Consider the following 6,419-nt stretch of genomic DNA (forward strand, 5'->3'; position numbering starts at 1 on the left):
AGGAATAATTTATTGGTTATTTGGAGATAATGGAACAGATGAGTAAGCAGATATATACATACATGGAGACTTGTCAGAATGGGATATCAGCCCAGAACACAAACAATATCTACATTTACTGGCAAAAATTCCCCATGAGAATTGAGATAGTTGAGATTTTATTAGATAATATGAGTTAAAATAAAAAGACAAGTTAGTAAGACAACAAAGCTGCTTTAACTACTAACCATTCCAAAAAGGTATATCTCTTTCAAACAGATCTTGTTGGCTCCTATCACCTATTTGAGATGAGGGTTTTCAGACTGGGTAGATGACCCCTGTGCAGCTGTGCTACATTTCATTCTCCCTTTTGTTGCACAGACAGTTTAGTGGGACACACTCCCGTATCCTATTCCCTTTCCCTTGTTACAGCAGAACCTTTCACTTAGCATTTCTAATAGTGCCATGTAGTGCTGTCGTTTCAGGAAATGCCTGGCTGTATTCACTGCTAAATCAAGCAGGAGTCGTGCTGGCAATTCAAGGAACACCTCATCAGAGGGAAAAAAGCAATTGCTGCTGAGCTATTGTTTTCCATTTCATTTCACACACTCAAAGAGCTCTGGTGACCACCCAGTGGGTGCCCTGAAATACAGATTCCAAGACACCTTCCTGAGCTAGAAAGGCAAACCGGATTTACTGCTTACCCTCTATTGTTACTCAGTCTCTCTTTTCCTCTTAGTTCTTTATTTTCTATTTTTGTACTTCACCCTGTCATTTTCAGTCCTTTTCAGGTCCCCTTCTCAGTTTTGTTTGCAGCAGTTGGAAAGCTCTGTCCTTTTGACACAGTTTTTCTAAGAGGATATTCTACAACAGGAGCCAGCAATTCAGTATGAGTCAGAAAAATGAGTCAGAATTCAGTAGCTTTTGCAAGGAAAAAGTCTTATAAAAAGGATATGTTCATTAAGTTATTGTTTTAACTACTCTGTCCTTGACACTGATATCAGCTAATCTACTTACATGGCTACACAGCAAGTGGAACCAGCTGAAACAACAATACTCTTCCCCTTCTTCATGTTCATGAAACAGCACACACTGGATTTGCAAAGCAGGTAACCAAATCCAACAACACCCATGTATGCTGTTTTTGTGGGTGTGAACAAACTGCAGCCCAATAACAGGATAAAGAAACCTAAACACTGGAGGGAGATTCAGTCCTTTGGTAGGAAGAATGGGAGGCAGTTTTGCTTAACTAGTTAGAGGCAGATTACAGAGGCAGAAAAATCTCATAAGGAGAGAAAAGAGGCAGACAGAGAGGAAAAACTGCAGAGTGGTTTGGCTTTTCCTTAGAATGTTTTAGGAGAACAGTGTTTTCCTCCCTAGAACAGACATGCCTGGGAAATTCCACGAGTGCTTTACAGTATGTGCATATAGGTCTTTAAAGGATAGTGCTTAATTTTTCAAAATGTAACTTTTACACAGTCCAGAAATGGTGCTGTTCTGATAGCACACACTTGCAGAGCCATTAAACCTGGAGGGTAATGAATGTCACTGACAAGAGCTATAAATAATGAAGAACATACCAGGTTTTATATTTTTAAAGTAGAAAATGTTTTCAGCCATGAAGATTTTGGCAAGTGAGAGAGTAAAGCTTGAGAGGACAGGCAACATCTTAAACTTCCCAAGGAAAATACCACAAACAATGCTGGGTGGTAATCTGGTCTTGTACTAGACAGACCTGAACTCTCAATTATAGACAAAATTGGATTTCTAGAAATCTGGATCTATCTGAAAACTGGATATTGATTTAACCTAGTAAGCAACGACTGTGTAATTGAGGCAAGCATGGACAGTGTAAATTAAACACTAAACAAGCCCTGGCTCTGTTTAGAAGGCAATTATTTGAGCAGTGTGACACATACCAAATGGTACCATGAAACACCACAGTTCTCAGCTAAAGGATCAGTTTGCAGAATTATATTACAGCACTAGTTCTGCAGCTGTTGAGATCTTATTTCCATTGTAGGGCAACAGCTTTTCAAATTTGAGATCCTGTGAAAAAAGCTCCCAAGACAGTCTGCCCCCTCACAAGTGATTTGCTGGACATAGCCAAAGACTCTTTTGAGTTTCTTTGAACTTAACAGTCCCCACTGGAAAATCCCAGAACTGTTTGGAGAGGACCATTTTTTTTTTTAATTTTTATTTTATTAATTTTAATAGCTTCCATATGATGTAGCAAAGCTCTTTCCAGTTAAAAGAGACTTCCCTGAAGGAAGAACAGCAACCTCAGGAAAAGCACTTATAACGCTAATTTTTTTAAAGATGAATGTCATCCTGTACATAGGGATGGGGACATTTTGGTCAGTGCATGGTCTCAGATGAGGAACTTAGCCAGGGCCCAAGAAGGTAATCTCAGACCATGCTTGATCAAGGCCATGCTGTATTCTCGCTATTTGAGTCGTGAATTACTTCACTGACTACACCAGTTTTTAAAGAAAACACTATTTTACATGCCCCTTCCTTCTAGACTACTGATCCAGTTAGACTTTCAGATCAGACAGTAGATCATTATTAATGGCATATTTATTTTGAGAGCCCCTTGGTGACTCCTTTCAGCAAATAAAAACATACTAAAAAGCTGACTGTCCCTGTGAATTGTTTCCAATTCAATGGCAGGTACCTCCGATTTTCCACTGACATGCTGCAAATGAATGATTAAATGAAAGTAAATTCCACTGAGCTAAACAGTGGAAAGAGACACCAACACCAAAGGGACTGGAAACAGACAAGCTGCAGCAATGAGAAGAGGTGACTCTAAGTGCTATAAAAGACAGCACCCTTTTGTTGTAAGGGAGCATTATCTCTTTTGCAAGGGCCAGAAAGGAAACATCTAAATTAAAACTGGTTTTGAAAAGAAAACAAAGGACCCAAATTGTCATGGTACTTGGGTAACCTTGTCATTAACATGAAGGAATACCCAGAGAAGTCACCTACAGTTCTTAAGCAAGTGGTAAAGACTTCAGAGAAGGATGTTGTTGAACCAAGGATTAAAAAAATCACCTGTTCTCTTAATAAAATAAACTGAGATCCAGCACTGGAAGGAACTATGTTGTGATACAGCTTACCTTAGTTTAGTTCATGAGATAGAATTAGGCTTGCCCATAAATTCCTCTGGGATTGGTCTTAATTCTGATTTAAGAATGACTTGTGAGCCTTCAGCTCATTGAGAATAACATGCATCAGCAATTCTACTAAATGCTTGTTGTGATATCAAATTACCAGACAAATCTTTATCTCTGGTTATTGAGATTTTAGTGTATTGCCCAGATGCACACCACAGGAGCAGAGAGCAAGTCAAGGCAACACATGCCAGGATAACAACCCAGCAGCCACAACTGCCTTGAGGGGGCAGAGGAAGCCAAAATTGTTCTGTAACACAGCAGCAGTGAGTGGGAAACCCACATTCTCTGCTCTGTCAGGCCCAGGGATGGCATGAGTTTAGGTACCATGAAGTTAGGGATTTCTTGCCTATTTTCAACATGTGTTTCTTCTCTAATTCTATTGAGAAGAATTAGAGAATTCTTCTTGTTTCTTCTCTAATTCTGTGTTTCTTCCCTAATTCTGTCACCTTCTGAATGACAAAAATCAAAACTCAAATGCTTTAAAAGAATGGCATCCAGTCTGAAATAAAAAGCTCCCACAATTTTCTTTCCCTAGTGAATGTTCTGCAGTATTTCCTGCTAAGTGTGTGTTTATAACCAAAATGCTTGTACATAAAGGTGGCATTTTTGAGCTCCACCCTGGGCAGCATATTTTTCAGCTCTTGAATCTGCTCCAAGGGAACTTTTAGTACCACCTTGAAGCCAACAATGGTACATGAGTGCCAAGAGGGATTTCAGTTTTTCCATTTAAAGAAACAAATATTTCATGGCTTTCTTTCCCTCAAGCCAGACTTACTCACAAAGGAAATTTCAAAGGAATGTTTTCAAGAATATTCCTTCTATGAGGGAATCAAAACCATTGATTGGCAGATGTACACATAAAATCAACAAACGATGCTGTTTATTGCTGTGAGAACAGTTCTGATGTTTTATGTTTTGATTCGTCCCCACTTGTGATTACATTTCCCTTTTAATAAGTACTGCTCTGTACTGCTCCCCTCTTTACAAGTTAGCACACCCTGAGAGGCCATTTCAACACAACAAAACCAACTTCAAAGAACTCCTGTACAAAAGAGACTGATTTTAAAACTTCCTCTTCTGGACTTTACAACTGGGGTACTCCAGACTAGTGATTAGAGTGATGTAAAGTTTTATTTCTCTTTTATTTTTGGACAGGTGAGCACTGAAATGTTGTCCTGAAAACAGGAATGGAAAAAGTGAAACTGAAGCATTAAAGACAGTCAAACATGACAATTCTAAGGTACTTCTCCTGTCTGAGTTCTCTAGAGTACATGGGATTTAACTAAACAATCAAACAGCTCTCCTGCAAACCATTCAGCACTTTAAGACAGCAATGGCTGTGTCAGATCCTATCAGGTTTACAAGTGGTGGTTGCTATCTACTAATATAAACTCAAATTGCTGATAGAGCAGCTAAAACCATCAGATTCTGAAATATCTCAGATTTATTGCTTCTGCCATAGAAGCAGAGCAATAGGCTCTAAGAAAGTAGTCAGAGGGAAGAGTGGGAAAAAGAGCAGATACTGTAGCTAACTTTGATATAGCTCATGAACTAGAGCTTCTATTGATGTAGGAATAACTGTATTTTCATCTAAGTACCAAAGCATAAAAGTCTGATGATAAACATACATACTCCTGTAGATCAAGGCAAAACCCCCTAATATCTCACAATATTCAGCCCAGGAATATTTTCTGTCCTTTATTATGAAAGGTTTTCCAATAGCAAGTAAAATAATGAATATTTGCAAAATAATTTGCTTAGAAATCATTGTAGGGATTTTAACTTCCATTAATAAGAGCAACCAGCACTATTTACACTGTTCCACAGGGTTATAGTTTTTCATACAATATCTAGCTATGCTGCAGATCTACACACCACAAAATACTGCACAGGCTAGAATTTTGTAAGGATCTGGGAAGAAGTGAATGGAGATTCCCAGATAACCACTGACAGTGACCAAACACACAGAAACCACACCTGGCTCAGGATGGCCTTGAGCACAAGGACTGGGACAGCACTTGTTTGTGTCTCAAAGGAAGTATGAAATGCAACTGCTTTGTTTCTCTACCCTTCCCCAGCACCTGCTTCTGACATTAGAGAGGCCAAGAAGTGACCAAAGCCCACTGGCCTCCCCCTGTGGCTGTTATTGCCACAGTCAAATTGGCACAGGCTGTGGTTTTTCATACAAGGAAGCTGCAACATTCCTTAATTCTCTTTTGGCTTTTTTCCCTCATAAAGAGAAATAGGAAAGGAGGTAAGAATTCTTATCCACTATGCAACCTTGATATTGGTAAGTACAAGTCTATTAAGTCATCACAATTCTTTCCTAGAAGGGGATTCACTGCAATTCCAATCAAATCAGGTCCCTACTGTCCAATTTCAATTATGTTTAAATGTATCACCCCATAAGAAAACCAGCCATGAATCACTGAGCAGGAATGGCATAAACCAGCTTGTTCAGCTGCTTCTGTACTTTGGTATTTAAGGATTTTCAACATTTTATTTTGTTAAAGAAAAACGAAAACATTTTAAAGGATTTGTTTCATACTGCTATTGTTCTCAGATTAGCAGCAGCAGAAATATTTAAAGAACTGATTAGGAGGCTGCTATTACAGCAAGCAAACACTGGAAGAGTTGCTGCAGTTTCAATATAATCCTTAGGGAATGCTTCTATTTGCATTCAGACATGGCTAGGTGGAATATGCACATTTAAGAGGCTAAGCTGATTTCTCAGTGCTCTATTTTAAAATGAGTCATTAGAGCCACAATTTCTTTTTGGGATAATTAATCAAAAGCATAATTATCTCTTCACAGAGATGTCAAGTGACCATTTTACTCAACCTACAATGGGCCACTCAAACCACCAAGTTACTGCTGCTGAATGAAACTGCTCCACAATCTCCTCATACAATTATTCTCCAGGTAGTATTAACACATTAATCAACAAATTCTGTAGCCTAAAATAAACTACATAAGGAGCCTCAGATTCTATTGCCCACACTGTAAAATGCTGACATGCAAAATTTTTATCTATTGGCAGAGACTTCTTCAGGTGTCCATGTAGATTTAATAACTTTATTTTTACACAGCATTCCACACTCCTGACTGATTTATAGTCACATTTGGATGACCTGGGAATCAGTTCAACAGCTGATCAATTCTAAAATTTGCAAAAGCATTCTGGGCACTTCCAGCAGATCTTGGGAAAAATTGAGCATTAAAAACCAGCAAAAACCAACCAACCAACAAAAAAACAGTAAA

The sequence above is a fragment of the Vidua chalybeata genome, chromosome 18 (assembly GCF_026979565.1).
Source record: "Vidua chalybeata isolate OUT-0048 chromosome 18, bVidCha1 merged haplotype, whole genome shotgun sequence".
NCBI classification, from domain to species: Eukaryota; Metazoa; Chordata; class Aves; order Passeriformes; family Viduidae; genus Vidua; species Vidua chalybeata.